Source organism: Ambystoma mexicanum, chromosome 3p (genome assembly GCF_040938575.1).
Source record: "Ambystoma mexicanum isolate Mex_15411 chromosome 3p, UKY_AmexF1_1, whole genome shotgun sequence".
NCBI classification, from domain to species: Eukaryota; Metazoa; Chordata; class Amphibia; order Caudata; family Ambystomatidae; genus Ambystoma; species Ambystoma mexicanum.
In genome coordinates, this window is record NC_090925.1 from 1,194,140,952 (window position 1) to 1,194,156,074 (window position 15,123).

Here is a 15,123-nt window from a genome sequence, read left to right on the forward strand (position 1 = left end):
ACCCCGCCTCCCCATAATAGAAGATAACAAGGAGAACAAATATAATGGGCTGTCAAGAAGCAATCAGTATGCTAAACAAATAACTCATCTCAGTAGAAGTCACAGGATAAAGTTCTCCTTTCAGGAAGTTACTGAACTATGACACTTTAAGAGTAAACAATAACATAAGCGAAGAGAATAAAATAAAGTTAAGCCAACTGGGGGCAGCAACACCCGAGGAAATGGGGAGAGTTAAAAACCAATTTATACAAGAAGAGAATATCCAAAGTAGACCTTATGGTCAATCTTAGCTTAGAGAAATCAGACAAGTGAAGCTAAACAAGAGGTCAATAGACCAGACACAATCAAAGCACAATAGATGAAGAGAGACAAGCTGTTTTGACATAAGGAACCCAAAAGGAACGTTTGAATATAAGGGAAAACTACAAATTGAAACGTGAAGAACTACAGAGCCTTATGCAAAGCATCACAAGTGACTATTTAAGGATTTCCTATTATGGAAGAACCCTACATTCTGGTACTAGAAGTACCCTTAGGAGAAGTATGTCATTCAACACCCGTAAGTTAGTTTACATAGTAGCAGGGTTGGTTAGGGTAGTTTTGGACAGCGGACCTGTTTTCCTTTGGACATTCACGACTTATGGACGAGCACCTTAGTTGGAAAATAGGCAGGGACCACGCATAGAGACTGGGGAAGTTAGGCCTTATCTTACTTTAATAAAAATATTGCGAACCATGTCCATCAAGTGTCTGTGACCTTCTTTTGACCCGCCACAGAGCCCAACACCCTTGATCAGATTACTGCTCCTTACATAGAAGAGCAATCCAGGTAAGGGATCTTCAGAAAATGGACAGCAAACCATAAAAGTGAATTGGGGCTAGGAGTTTGCTAAAACGTTTACTGCACTTGCTGATCACTGGTTTATATATCCACTCAAATACAATTAAGAAAGTGCATGATATAAACTTGAGTGAAATCAGAAGAAATTAGTTCATGAGCGGAACTGCATTAGCCAATCTATAAAACGTATGACTGTAAGACAGTTCTGAAAGGGACAAGTTGCAATTTAACAACTACAATTGCATATCCTGGCTCAGACCCTTTGTCACTAAACCTATGTTGTTGTGTTTGTTTCTGGCATGGTGCTTGAATCCATAAACTAGTGCTTCAGTGTCATGTGTTATGTGAGCTTGGCTTAATATACTGAATTCTCTAGTTGTGTGGTGTGTGACAAATCTGGGCAATTGGTCCCTTCTTCCCACAGGGGAGCCACCCCCTTTGAAGCTCGGAAGGTGAGCCCGCTATCAAGACCCTCCCTATGGATCTGGGAAAGTGGGACCTCAATGAAATAGACTTTCCTCTAGGGGACAAGGGCTACCATTCCTACCAGGAAAGCTCTCCAAAAGAACATTGTGTCTGCCTATATGGGAATGGAAAAGCCTGCAATTATTGCTGTGGATTGGGATCCACAACATTTTAACATTGCTCCCAGATATTTGGCTGAGGGTAATGCTGGGATCCTTGTGAAATCAACAGCTGATGCAGATCAACATGCTATGTGGAAATACAGCGTCAAGAATAAAGAGACAAGGAAGCTGGAATGGAAGAATCCTACACAGAGGTGAGCCTCTGACGTGAGAACATCCTGGACGGGCAGAGTTGCGCAATGGCCCAGAGCCGGTGGTAGCATTGAGAAAGAGCAGACCGAGAGAGAGACCAGCGTTTATTCGCAAATACTCCGGGTCAGAACATTAATTGCATCGCCGGCCGATGCTGCTAATATTCATGTTACATTAGCAGCAAGAAGACAAAGATTCCTTTTGAAGAAGATACCGATCTGCTACCTGGCGGAGTGGATTTTCACTCTGACACCAACCACGTATCCATTCTAGGAGCATATACTTTTAGAGAATTTGGTTTACTACCTGTGTGCACCAAAGGAGACCTCCACCACATACACAGCGGAACAAACCGAGAAAAAAACTGACATTAGGTTCTATTTTTGGGAACAGGCAAGGGGTTCTTTCAATTGGACACTTGGACCAAGTGTGACCTACTTTAATCAGCTCCCGAAGCAGGTTCACCAACTATTTGGATTTATGAACTGAAACAAGTAGAGCATACGACATTGGACTATTACAATGACTGTTGTATAAACATTTGTATATTACAACTGAGATATCTCGCCAAGTGATTTGATATTAATTTATAGACCCTTCAGAACTTAATTATTTGTTCTACATTAGATAGACAGGTGTCACTTGTACATTTTCTAATATTTGTATGTTTGTTAGAGGTTTTTGATTAATAACTGCTGCACTCATATGTGTGTCATTTAGATTGAGTGTATTGAAAGTATTTATTTTCTGTATTCATTGTTCTAACCACACTGTTAATATTTATGTTTTAAAACTGGTTTCATTTTATATTACTTTAGATGTACTGTTAAATTAATAAGCTGCATGTTTTGCTTTTTGCTAATATACACTCATTCAGCCCTAGGTCGTTCACTGTTTTGGGATACCTTTCCATTCCTGATCTCATATGTATTAGTTTCACCATATCTGCATGAAGACTGAATGGGTTTTTGTTTAAACTGCTATTTCTCATGGTTTTATAATCTGATGGTATTGAATAATGGCAGTAAGCCATCAAAAACCTTGTAATCAATGATCTTCTTCCCAATAAATATCACTTCTCTCCTTTTTGAGTCACCACTCTCCCCTTACAACCATCTCCTCCCATGTGATCCACCCTTAGAATATCACCTCCAGGGTTAGGACCAGGTACTGACTGCCTTCCCCTGGCCACAAGGGAGGAGATTTTATGCTGGGGATTAGTGATGACACTGCTGGATTCATCACACACCCTTCCCCTAATGCCTCGGCCTCCCGCTCTCAGGTTATTGGTTTTGAAGGATCCCATTGCCTTCCCCATACAAGGAAGAGGTTTCTGAGGTTGAATTTCACAATCCCCAAACAGGGCCTGTTGATGGAAAACCCTCTTTCTCCCATGAGTTAACTGGAGAATAAGGGAGAGAGGCTTTTCTATCATTTCTTTGATTGAAATTAGGAAAACATGTACCAATTATGGTCTTTGGTAACACTGGAATAATGGCTACATTGATTTTAGTAGTCTCTCCTTGTACCCTGATAGTAAGTGGTCTTCAATCATAAATCTCTTCATTCTCATGTACACATGTAACTTCAAATGTGTTTTCTTATTTATGATTTCTGGAGCATATTAGATCAGACCGTATAGCAGTTTGTTTACTTCCTGAATCAATTAAGCTCTGAAATAAAACTGGAATTAATGGATCCTGTTCATAATAAAGAGAAGTATATAACTTCTTTCCTTGTGGAGTCACCAGTCTACCCTTACAGCCATCTCCTCCCTTGTGATCACCCTCAGAATACCACACCCAGTGTCAGCATCCAGTAGCGACTGAGTTCCCCTGGCCACATGGGAGGAGATTTTAGGTTGTGGATTAGTGATGGCTTTGCAGTATTCATAAGAGTGACCCAGTACATCAAAATCATTATTTCCTGGATGCAGGAGAGAGTGAATGGAGAACAAAAAACTATGGCAGGATAGTGATCCAAGCAAACAGAGGGTCATACTCATGAGAGGACATAAAAAGTTCTGCAGGAGAGTAAACCAGGCAGTCTAAGTCTGGGACACACACCCATGTAACAAAGTTAAAATACCCTAGCAGGAGAGTAAACCATGGGTAAGAACAATAATGAGACAGCTCAGGGGTAAAACCCTGCCTTACAATTGTGTCAAAAAGTGACAATCAATGCAAAAGGGAAGAACCATACCCCGTTTAAGGAAGTAACACAATTGCAATACCCTGGCAGGAGAGTAAATAAGGTGTAGGGAAATGATTGAGAACCCTCATGGGTAAAAACCCCTCCTGGAAATTGTGAAACAGTGAAAATGAATTTAAAAAAAGGGAAGAACCATACCCCTTTGGAAGATAATCGAGATCCACAGAGTGAGAGATTGAATATCTAAAAGAATTGTGTGCTTAAAGGAGACTCAAGGGAAGAGTTGTCCCCCTTTGATAAACTTGGAATGTGTTAATGTGACATTTGAACCACTAGAAGAAGCCTAGGGGATGGTAAGGCCCCTTTCCTGGTGCAACTTTATTACTTTTCTTTTTCTGCACCTTAGAATTGTTTGTTTTGGAACTGTTGAAGAAAGCTAGTAGTTTAGTATGTACAAGTCAGTTTAGGGTTTTGGACAGAGGATGGAGGATGCTTTTTGGTTTAACATCCCGACAAACACGTTCCTTAGTTTTTTTGATGCAGGGAAAGCCCTCTTAGGGTTAGGGATAGACAGAATTTCTCCAAACCCATTTTTCTTTTGTGATAAATAAAAGTCTGTAGCCAGCACTTAACATGCCACTGTGTCCGCGTCTTACTCTTGATCCCTAAGATTTGGGATCAGAGTGGAATCCGACTCAGCTGATACAAACTGGGGGAACCCCAAATTTGTAAAAAGGAAGTGAGCGGGCTACCAGCCGACTATAGCCACTAAAGAATCCATTGGCTTTGACTTAGTGGTTGAGAAGAAACCCTACAGTCAGGAGACCAGTTGTTATTCCCTATGGATCTAGTCTTAATACCCCAAAAGGAACCTACATAAGGTTGACATCTAAATATGGCTTTGCTTGGAGGCGTGGCTTAGATGTTTTAGCAGGGGTAGTGGATCCCGACTATTCTATTCTATTCGTTTTTTACATTGTGCCAACACGCCTGTAGGTCTCAGTGCGTTCACATGACTTACAACAAGAAAGAGTGCAGACAGGACACTATGAAGTATCTGGGTAAAGAATTGTTATCACCTCCCTATTCAAACAGAAAGGTTTTCTGGCCTTTTTTAAACTGTTCATCTGACGGGATCTGCCTGGGCGACTGTGGGAAGGTGTTCCAAATACTAGGTGCCCAATTTCTTTTTTTTTTATTATAGTGATTTAACCAAAAAATTGTTTCTTTCCACAAAAAAATTAATTCAAAAAGAATTAACAAAAAACAGAGAAAAAAAAACAACAATCTTACAAACCATCAATATTTCAGAATCTGAATATACAGAAATTAAAAGAGAAGTTGCCCATTTATTAAAATCAGATCCTCATAAACTGTTTAACAGGTAGTGTGGCTGCACGAAAAAATCCTCCTTGTTAGATCTCAGAATATGCCCGACTCTTGTATTTATAATCCGTGAGCTAAAATAAAGTGGCGCATCACCAGCCAGGCATTTATGGACAAAACTTCAGGCCTTAAAATAATTCTTGTTTGGACTGGAAGCCAGTGTAGCTACCGATGAGCACAAGTGATATGTTCTCTATGCCTCAGGCCACAGAAAGCCCTCACTGCCCCATTCTGAATGACTTGGAGTTTTTTTAAATGTGCTTGCGACATACCTGCCAATAGACTATTGCAAGAGTCCAGCTTTGTGTTCATTGTGGCTGTTGCAATTAAAGCTCTATTTTTCTCCAACAAGTATGCACGCATTTGCCAGAGGAGCTGTGCCATAGAAGCACAGCTGGAGCTCAAATAGGAGACATGTTTTTTAAATGTTAATTCTGGCTCAAAAAAGACCCCCAGTTTGTTTCAGAGTCAGATACCTGGATCGTGATACGCTCAATTACAAAAGCCTCATATTGTGTGTCAAGTTTTTTCAATTTGGCATCAGTTCCCAGGATCAAGATTTCTGTTTTTTTGTCATTTAATGCATGAACATTTCTCGCAATCCATGTTTTTATGGTGCTAAAAACCTCACTAAGTCTTGCCAAATCCTTATGGTAGGCTCCAGATAACTCCAAGATGATCTGGCTGTCATCCGCATAATTAGGGAATAGTACGCCCAGGCCATCAAGGAGATCAAACAAGTGCTTGGAATAGACATTGTACGACAGTGGTGATAGGCAGGAGCCATGCAGAACACCACAGTTGAGATGTGCTTGCTGTGATTGATAGGTTTCTTTTGCTACTCTTGCCTTCCTTGGGCAAAGAAAGGATTTAAACCATTTTGCAGCCAGCCCTGAACAACTACCTACATTGACTATTATCCTCGCCAGCAACTGGTGATTCACGAGATAAAAGGCGGTGGACAGGTGGAGCAACAACAGCATTGCAAATACACCTTGATCCACAATGTCAGCTACATGTCATTTTAAATCCAAGAGCGCGGTCTCAGTCCTGTGCTTTTTATGGAAACCTGATTGTCCCTTGGCCAAGATTCCCTTCTATTTGACAAAGCTCTCATATTGACCTTGTCTATAACTTTCAACAAGTAGGGAACATTCGTTATAGGCCTACAGTTGACGGGGTCATTTGAATCTAAATTTTCTTTTTTTTAGCAAGGGGGAGAGCCACACTTTTTTAGTGCATTCTGGAATGGCCCCTTCTTGAAAGTACCAGTTAATGAACATTGTGACCCAGGGAACAATAGTAGCTAAGTATTCTTTGAAATACGTAGCAGGAAAAACATCTCCTTTCATGTGGGTTTCATTTTAGCCTCAATTTCAGAGAATTTGCCATGTACAACTAGGCGAAAACCAAAAGTGCCAGCATCAGTGAATGATGCCCCACTGAGGACATCAAGTTTACTTTCGGGACCTGGTGCTATATTAGAACTGTCTTTGATACCCACCCGATGTTGATTTATTTTCTGGGCAACCCATAATGGATTTCTTGCCACCATGAGCCATCAATATCCAGGTGGGTATCAGTAGTTGTAACCTTGAGTTCATGAAGAATTACAAACAGCTCTCTGGAGCTTGATTCTCTCTTGCTTGCCTGATAACTTTTAACTGCCACTTTATAGATTGTACAGAGCCTCAGAGATTTTTCAGGGTGATGTTAAAATTCTAATGCAGAACAATGGAGAAAAAAAATAAACTGCCAAAGTGGGAGAAAAGATAGCACAGGGAATCCTGGAGCAAGCCCTGTCTGCTAGGATTAGAGAAAGTGCTTCATTCAATGAAACTGGAAAAGGTAAAAAGGGATTTCAGGAGGCGGATGAAGAACCTACACCATCATCTGAGGAATTAAAGCCCAAACCCAAGGGTGATGTATCTGAGATCATTTCGACCTATTGTTCGCCCAATGCAATGATCCTATTCTGGCCAAGGCTTTCCTACACACTGTCTCAGAGGAGGGGAGGAAGAAAGTGGATCCAATTTTCTTTATTAAACAGGGGCTCCTGTATAGAAACACAGCAACAAACACAACAACAGGTAGTGAACAGATTCTTTTGGCCTGGTGTATATGCCGATGTGAACATCTTTGTTCTTACCTGTGCCCTGTGTCAGAGAATCAGTGCCTGCACACCACCTGCAGCCCCACTACAATCTTTACGCATTATTGACATTCCCTTTTCACACATTGGTATGGATATTGTGGGACAAATTGAACCTTCTAATTTAGGAAACCTGTATATACTGGTCATTTGGTCATTTTTGATTAGAAGATATCTGGAGGTTTAAGAAATAATACATCGCAACAGATATTAAAACATCCAATACCTTTTTTTTTTCTTGAGTTGGATTCCCTAAGAAGATCCTTCCATATCAAGAGACTACCTGTATGAGTAATTTAATGGCTAAAACAAAACAAATCCTTAAAATTAAAACACACTGGACCTCAGTATATCACCCTCAGACTGATGGCCTGGTTAAGCATTTTAATAAAACCTTAAAAAGTGTCCTTAGGAAGTTGATAGCAGCAGATTGGCGGCATTGGGATGTAATTATACCCTGGGCCCTTTTACACCATCTGAAAAACCCTACAATCCTCCCTAAGGTTTTCACCCTTTGAAATCTTATATGGCCGGGAAACCCAAGTTGTGTTAGAAATGTTGAGGGAGAAATGGGAAGAAAGGGGAGAAGCTTTCTTGCCCCCATCTCAGTCCACCCAACATCTGAAAGATAATATGACCAGAGTCAGAGCTATAGTTTGCTCCGAACTCATAAGCGCTCAAGAACAACAGAAAACTCTCCATGATAAAAAAGCTACCCTCAGATCATTCTCCATTGTGCAAAAGCACTACATTTTACTATCCACCTATGAGAATAAAGTGTTATCTAAATGGCATGGGACTTATGTTATAATGGAACAAACAAGTCCCTGTAATTACTGGATCTCTCAACTGGACAGGCACATACAAACTCAAATATATCATGCTAGCAAAAGTACCCAATCTCCAAATGGGTTCTGTAGACAGACATGATAACACTCATAAATTGTGGAAAATGAATGATCCTGTAGGTCACTGTTCCACCTTACCTTGGCGTGGTGCAGTTTGTTGCGGCGCATTGCAGTGAAAATATCTTGGAAATCATGCATCCTAGAGCCTTGAAATGTGGCGGACCTTGGATCACACCAAATTCTCAAGAAAAACATAGAAGCTTGTCAAACTAGAGAGACTACACAAGAGAGAAATCAATAAATATTGAAAAGGAACACCCATGCAAAAGTATCTAGAACAGAATTGATTATCAAGGGGCTTTTGAGTATGTATATTTTTTCAGATGTCAACAGCATTGATGTCTATGATATAGCAGAGAAATGGCAGAATAATCTCTATGCATGATTGAAGCATTCATTGAACCTGCAGATAGAAAGCACTGACATGTATTTTATTGGGTTGATCGATGCATCTGAGCCACAAACAGGCCTTCATGATAAAGAGCACAGCGTGATGAAAGCACATTTATATTTAGTGTAATGCAGGCCTTCTTGCTAAAATACATAGGGTGATATAAACACATTCATAATTGGTTGAGCATGCATTTCTGCTATAATGCACAGTGCAATGAAAACGCATTTAGATTTAGTGAAAATGCAAGCTGCAAGATTTTTTTCCATGTTACGATGAAGCACATTCAAGTTTTTTTCTAAAACGTCTGGGCTGCCAGCAGATGACCTTGAGCCAAGAACAGCTTCTTCTGATTGTATGAAAAATGTCTGTTAATCGCTATAGAGGCCCGTTCCTGGGAGGCAGCAAAAGTACTCGCAAAACAAAATATAAAGCTAGAGAATACTGTGAACTACAAAATGCAGTTCTTCTGTTGTTCCATTATGAAGAGCAGGGCCATGTCCTGGGTCATGCTGTGCACAAGATGGGTGTGTTCAGCTAAAGATACATTTTCTGGCTAAATCCTTAAATGCCATTGAAGGACAGAGAATTGTCCTTGGCTTGTCAAGCGCACAACGACATACATCTAAATATATAATCTTTGGCCAAATTCGTAGTTGCCACTGAAGGACAGAAGCCATGTCTTTTGCCATGCTGCACACAGACAATGCAGTCAGCTGAAAACCTATTATTGGCAAAGTTCCTAGCTGCTACCAAAGGACAGGAAGAGTAGGCATGGAAAGGCTGGAAAATAGGGAGGCCAGAGGGGTATAAAAGAAACTGAGTTCAACCCCTGAGGACTGCTGTTCGGGGTGACAGAGCTGGCAGAAAACTGGGCAGACATGGATGGCTGGAAGAAGATAAAAGCAACCAGGCTTCCCAGAATGTTACTTTTCCCCCCCAAGACCTGTTATCCAGCTCAGAGCCAAAGGGCCTAAGATAAGACACCCAAGTCTGGATTGGCTATATGTTATGTTATGTTATGTTATGTTACTTTGCATTTATATAGTGCCTTATGTACCATTGGTATGGTCTCAAGGCGCTGGTTGGTTGAACGCCCTCGGGAACCGCAGTTCAAGTCAGTAGAGAGAGTCAAGGTGCGTGTGCGCACCGCATATGTGTGCAGCTGGTGCGGCATTCGTGTGATAGGTGCTTCTTAGCAGTAGTTGTGGTGGTTTGGAGATCAAGAGTATGTGTTTGTTCTGGCAGGTATATATCCAGACTGATTCTTCCTGCATTAGGCCTGAGGAGAATGCTTAGGCTGGAGGGTGTGTAACCAGCAGTGTTTAGTTAGGGTGATGGGGGTGTATGAGGCAGATGATGGTATGAGAACAGCTTTACCGAATGGTGTCATAGTATCGCTGTGTTCTAGTTGAGTGGTGGTGTAAAGAGGAGAGTAAGCGTGTAGATGTGATATGGTGGTTTACCTTAGGTGTTTGAGAATGGGCTCACTCCAATAGTTCCATGTACTCCATCCGTTCCATGCATTACGACCGTTTGAAGCACTCAAAATCATTCTTTTCCATGCTCTTTCAAATCCGCATTCCATACACTCCAAACCATTGCATGTAAGTCACGCCTTTCCATGCACTCCAATCCGCCCCATGCACTCCAATCCGTCCCATGCACTCCTAGCCATTTTATGCATTCAACCATTTATGTAATGCTCCATTCATATTCATTCTTTCTACTCCCGTTATCCTTTCTCCATGCATCAACTATCCACATATGTCACCTTCGCACGTTCCAGCCACTTCACTGGTTCCACCCATTTCACACGTTCCACCCACTTCACCGGTTCCACCCACTCACCGGTTCCACCCACCTACTTCATCCGTTCTACCATTGCACAAAAAGGAGCGAAATTGGAGTTCCCCAGATGGCAATGGGGGCAGGTGGCTGCTAACGGGTCGCTAGACCCAGGCTGTGAATGTCGAATAGCCAATGGGAGGCGGTGGGGGGGGAGGCAGGCGGGAAGGGGAGGGAAAGCAGGAGGGGAACACGGGATCAGGGGTCAAGGCCCACATATGCTAATATCAGGCAGGCATGGTATCACAAGTAAGGACACAGACCTAAATTGTCTGGGGTTTAACAATGTGCCAACTCATACAGCAATGCTCTGTTGCACTTTGTTTCTCATCGGTTCCCTCTCCGGCCAAATAACATTCAAGCTTTCAGTTTAATGTCTTTATTCTTCAATGCGTAGCCTTGCGTGCAACACTGTAGCTTTCCACAAGACACGTGTCACAAACCGGGCTTTCCCTTTCTTCGAACTCTAATTGCTTTCACGCGTCCTTTGTTTTCAGCTCATCGAGGCCAGGGTCATACCCACTTGCCGTTCAAACACTCCCGGTCAGCCTTGCTGCCCCCGGGAGGAAACAAGCTGCTATCTGCTCCCTTCTCTGAACCCTCCCGGCTTCTTGGAGACACTGCTCCCTTGCCACGCTTTCTCCTGCCCCAACATGCAGCCTGTCAGGGTCTCAGCATCATGTTCTTGCTGGCCTCGTTCTTAAACGACTGTCTCTCAGCTGCTTCTACGTCTCATCAAGCCTGCCTTACCTCTTCTTAGCCCCTGCCTCTCACTCTTTCTTTCTGTGCTCCATCTTTTATAGTTTGGATAGCGGTACATGTGTTTCAGGTCTGTGTGATTGTTACTGAATGTGTGACACTGGTGTCCCACTAATACGGCCAGTGCATGTTACTAGTGGTAACCTTCCTAATCTCAGTCTTCCTCATCTCACTAGTTGGGCTGATAAGGAAAGGAGGGGAATAATGGGAGTTGTAGTTTCCCATAAAGGTAGAGGGAATATGGGGTAAATATCTGTCAGGAAATGGGGGATACCATGTCTCACTTTCTGGTGTCTCCTCCCCACTCCCCGAGGACCTCCTACCCAGGTGATCCTCCCTCTCTTGTCCACCCCCAGGGTCAGGATCCAGCAGCAATGGCCCTTCCCTGGCCACCTGAATAAGGGATCCCCGGGGACTGAGCCATGAAACACCCTCGGGACTTTCACACTAAGCACCAGTGAGTACAATGGACATTTAATTCTTTTTAAAGCATTCTATCCTCATTTAATGCATATTTGATCAAAAAGCCCATTGTGCATTATTAATAAGTGTGGATACTTTTCCAGGCCTCTTCAACTCCCTACCTTCTATGTTAGTAAGTATAAGGGGGCTCTTTTGCCCTGCATTTGATATCACATCGAGGAAGGTATTGAGGTATTGATTATTGATTGAGGCAGATGCCTTTATTACCCATCATGATTTGGTGAGGCAGGTGCTAGATTGCCTTGCATGTTCTACAAGGTTGCCTATCATAACCTGGTGAGGGAGGTAGTTTGATTTTAAGGTAACTTTGATTTCTTGGGTAAGTTTGATCAGTCTTAGTCTTGACTTGAGGTAAAGGCAAATGACAATGGTTCAACTTTCCATTAATGATTTACTTTGGATATGAGAGTGTAAGACACATTCATTGAGTATTTATTAGTGAGTGTTATCAGATGACTATGAACATGATTATTAAGTGTGGGGCATTTATTTAAACTACTGTGTATTGATGTGTTATACAAGGTACATTTCTTTCAATAAAAACCAATAACTAATGGGATAGATTGAGTTAAACGTCCCTCTTGAGTCAGCCTAATTTGTATAGACGTATTTGAGTAAAACTGCAAAACCACTGCTAGAATACATGCTGCCTCTTCCATCTTTGACAACAAAAGAAACCTTGGAATGGAGTCAAATGCCATTTTAAAATCCATGGAAGCCATATAGATGGGTTGGTCTGATTGGATGACCAGTTTCCTAGACCCAGTAAGCAAAGTGCCCAGGCCTGGGAGGAAACTTGACTGCAGCCTGTCCCGCAGGGATTCACATTGAATCCAACGAGTAATATCCCTGAGAAGCAGGTGAGCAAACATTTTACCCGGGGCATCCAAACAAGCGATTGGTCGGTAATTCTGTGGGGACTCTCAGTCTCCCTTCTTAGATATGGTAATGATAACTGATTTTTCCAGAATTGAGGAATTAGCTTCACATGTAGCAACTGGGTAAAGATAGCAAAGCCTCCGGATGGGCCTTTAGCATATGATGTATGAGGCCATCAGGACCCGGTGCCTGGATGTACTCAGTTTTTGTATCTGGAAGAGGATATCGTATCTTGAGTGGTCCACATGGAATTGTCAACAGGCATATCATTCCTGGAAGTAATACACCCATACTGCCTCTTGAATTGGATTCATTTGGAAGGGAAGTTGGGCATTGTAAGTAGTTTTATTCAATATGGTCCATATCTGGGTGCTATTTTTGGATGCAAGTGCGCGTAACATTAGTTCCCCATCCTGCTTGTACATAAAAGGCGTGTTGGGATTTCAACCAATTCTTATAGGCCAGCTTAAGTTTCTGAGACTTGGTCAATCTCATTGCCAGATTTAAATGCGACTGCCCTCAGGTCCTTTCTTAACTGCGGCTTCATTGCTGTAATCCTACTGTAAAAAAAATAAAAATAAAACATGCTTACGCTTGAAACGTGCATCTGACCAACCTCATAATACTGTGTGAATAGGCTCATTGTGGCCATATAGCGGCCTTCCGAATTTGTTAATTCTGGATCAAGCAATGATCGGTCATTCATTATAAAGACATTTAATTTGTTCAAGGATGCAGTGGTCCATCTAAACCTGTTCCTTCCATCTGTCAGCTCCACATTCATACCATAATTGGTCACTTGTGAGGTGCTCATAGGCCAATCCCATCTTAAGCATAATAAACCCTGGTTACTATGAGTCTACAGAGTCGTTTGAAAATCTTTCATGGTCATTAAAATGTTTCTTTGACCGAAAATATAATCAATAATAGATGTCTGATTAGCCTGTCTCCACGTTGGCCTCGGTGGTATGCCACCCTTTAAAGAGCCATTTTGCATGACAAATTGCCCGTTTCTCATTAGAGTTAGCCATTGCTTTGCAGGATCGGTTAAGCTACTGGCACTAACATCGATACATTGAATATTTAAATCACCCATTGTATTGTTGAAGTAATAGTAATAAAATTGATGCATGATTCCAGAACAACTTCAATAGGGCAACCTGACCATTTGGACAAATCAATTTTGTGAGCTGTATGAAAACATTTAGGGAAGTCCATTGCTCCAAGGTAAAGCAAATGCTTTTTTGCATGTGGTCAATAGGCCAGCTGAAAGCCTGCCTTTATTAGGTTTCATCGCTGGTAGTAAATGCAAAGCATATCCCTCGCAGACTGGGGGTTTTAAGAGCCAAGTTTCTTGAAGCATAACAATAGCCAGATTTCATAGCGGATTGCCTTCTTCAATCAATAAGTGCTTAGAACCCCTAGTATTCCAGGATGCAAATTCCAAGCTTAAAGTTCCTGGTTTGTTTAATGGTTAATTCTGTGAATGTACGTTTTTCCGTGGTAGAATAGCTGCCAACCTGTTGCACTTAGGGTAATTCGGATTTAGAAGTTCGATGGGTCGTAGACTGTTAGACTGTGGGATCAGGAGATTTGCAGGAGGGGTCTAAAAGACCTCTTTTCTGTGTACTGTGTGGGCTAGAAAGGCCCTGTCCTGATTTTTAAAGGTTGGAGATTACTCTCCTCCCTTAAAATATATCCAAGATGGTAGAAGTCATTTTTTGCACTCAGTAGTGATTTGGTGACCAGAAGAGACCGGATCAGCAACCTTACTTTGCCCAGGTCATAATCACTAAGGAATTCACTTGGGCAATGTCAGAGGATTGCATCTCTTCCAAGCCTGAGATGTCAGAAAACAGATTCAGAACCCTTGCTCTGTTTAACATGAATTCATCATAATATCCACCTCTACACTCTAATATAGGCTGTGATAATCCTTAGACCACTTGAGAGAATGGGAGGTGGAATCCTGCACCCGATTCTTCTTCAATGGGGGTAAAACTTGTTTGCTTTTGATCTCTGTCTCTGAATCCTTCATTTTGATTGAAATGCAATTGTGACCTTAGCTAATGATCTGCATAGGGAGTTCGATCTTCACTATGTGTAGTTTGGAGATGAAGGATCCCGTTTAATGATTTACTATTTTTTAGAAGCCTATTGCTTCTCTGCTCTGGAGTAATGAATTCATCCCTGGAAGAGGAGTTGTTTGAGTTAGTCATGTCATCAAGACAGCGCTGCCACCAGGGAATTATTGAACCTGAAAAATCAAAATTTGAAAGAAAAAAAAATAATACTAAAAAAGAAGAAAGAAAAATAGAGGACATTTGCATAATATTGTTGGAAAGCACTGTTTTATCTGGCATTTTCATCGTGCAGCCATTTTTTGAGCTTTTTAATACCTGGAGCTGTGTTGCTATTTTGAAAGCACTCGTTTTTTTCCTGCTATTGCTGCTTATTTGACTGTTTTTGGCCCTTCCAAGATGGCCACCGTGGTTTTCTCTGTTCTGTAGGCAGGCTGTGCTGAATCCCCTCTCCCTGTGCTGCAC